The sequence below is a fragment of the Venustampulla echinocandica genome (assembly GCF_003357145.1).
Source record: "Venustampulla echinocandica strain BP 5553 chromosome Unknown scaffold_0, whole genome shotgun sequence".
Lineage (NCBI taxonomy): Eukaryota > Fungi > Ascomycota > Leotiomycetes > Helotiales > Pleuroascaceae > Venustampulla > Venustampulla echinocandica.
The window spans coordinates 4,142,476-4,144,665 of NW_022474205.1; positions in this window are offsets into that span (position 1 = coordinate 4,142,476).

Consider the following 2,190-nt stretch of genomic DNA (forward strand, 5'->3'; position numbering starts at 1 on the left):
TGGAGGAGTTATTGAAAGGGAGGGAAAGATTGAGCTCTGGGATTTCCCGGAGGCTGGGTACTAGAAGCATAAAACTACCTAGGTAAAATTAGCTGGGTCTGCCAATATTCAACTTGTATTCAGTCACTTAGCTGCCTCGCACGCTTAATAGCCAAGGTTTCTTTGAGAGCAGGAAATGATTCCTAGGGGGTATTTTACTCAGCTTTTCGAGGACTTATTATCGCTATATTCGTGGTTTAAACAATTGTTCCTAGCCCAAGCTGGCTTCCGCCCACCTGAACAGTCCTTGGGATTAATGTATATCTCTTCTACTGGTGGCAGCTGTCGAGAGTTTTCTTCCTTATCCTCTTAGTTGGCGCAAATGGTGTTGATCCAAAGCATCCTTCTAGTATGGTGGCTTCGCAAACCATATTTTGATCTCTTTCACTCCATCCCCGTTCATAAGCCGAGACCTCGCATTTCTTTTTAGATACGAGAGTAGCGAGAACATTTGATATGACTAAGCTTGTCGTTTTTAATCTAGAAGGAGTTGGAGTTTCCCTATTGTATCGGTGTATTCAATTAGCTTATAGTGATTCCTATGTGGCGGGTGGCGGGTGTTGTTGGTAATTTGATTTCGGTGAGGGCGGCAGTCTGGCCAATTAGCAATAGCATTTTCATTGCGGACAGCATTGAAAACTTGAGGATATAAAACGCGTGTAGCTGTGAGGGTCCAAGTACACTACCAAGGTAAAGTTCAACTTGGGTAAAATTATTGATTATAGGTGATGAGAGGGGGTCGAAAAAGCTTCCTTATTCCACTAACCCAGGCCCCCATCACCACTCCTCGCCTTCTTACCACTTTCACCTCATGCTTACCCACCTTAACTCACCTAATATTACTGGTAAAGCAGCCCAGTCCACCTTTCCGGACAAATTCAGTCACATTTTATTAGGTTAGGATTCAGGGTTGACAACTGGCTGTTAAACCACCAATCCAGTGCAAATGCCAGCTGAGGTTTGACAGCCAGTTCCACCAAATGCAGTGGTGCTCCCACAATTCCCATACTCAGAGTAACAGGCCCCAAATGCACCGCCAGTACAAGTAGCCCCGAGAGATGAACCGCTACCTCAGATACCATCACTAGAAATTGGCTGCACGTTTGTATAAATTCTATATGCCGGTTTGCAGACGGAAACAGCACAGTAAGCCGCTGAACTCCCGCCATTCATGACAGTCGAGCAGCAAGTTCCAAGAGCGCTACTAGTACAAGTGGCAGTTTTGGAGGAGGACGGACCGTAGAGCCCGTCAGTACTTATAGGAGTGCCAGACGCAGAATCGCAAGTGCCAAATTACGTCTGGCAGTTTTGGGCTGCGCAGAAATCCGACGTCGATCCACAGGAGTCGTATATGCTGCAACAGTTTCCGAACGTAGATCCTAAGCAGGTGTATAATGAGGAGGAAGTCCCGCAGGTGCCATCTAGGGGAACGACTTGTCAGTTGGGCGCGTGCCGATGCTATTCGAAAGGTCCAGATACCAGAAGTGGTAGGGCTGAACATAGTATGTAAGACCTGCAACAAGATCGGAATCACAGGTCGTGTTGGTGAGGGAAGGGTTGACTGCCACGAATAGAGAAATCGTTATACTGTGTTGTACGCAAATCTTTGCATATGAAACACCCGAGACCACTTCGTAGAATATCCCGCAGTTGGAAGTGGTTCCAACTGCACCCGCTGGGGGATCAACGGTGACATCGGAGTATCCTGAGGACCTACCCCAACCTCCACTAGTAGTCCCGTGTGTGACGACTCCATCCCAAGCTCCACCAGGATGTGTTACACAGATTAACGGCCGATGCAGATGGGTCAGGTCATCGCCCAGCTGTTCGTCAAGAGGCGGCCATGCAGATTGTCCCAGTGACTATCCGAAGTTCGTAGTTGCATCTAGCAGAGGAGCAGGCGGCGAGCAAACGCGTTCACCGGGTGCAAAGAGCTACTACTATAAAGACCCGATCCCAGACCAGTTTCAGGGCTGCAGCTAGCAAAAGAAAGCAACCCATGTACTTCCAACAGAAATTTTGTGCGAGGATTCCTGTCCTGGTTCTCAGGTACGACTAGCTCGACATGCTGGGGATTGTAGAGCGCCTGGGGGGAGGGGAAGTTCGTACCTCCAGGCATATTGCTGTGAAGGAGTAGACAGCCCCCCCCCC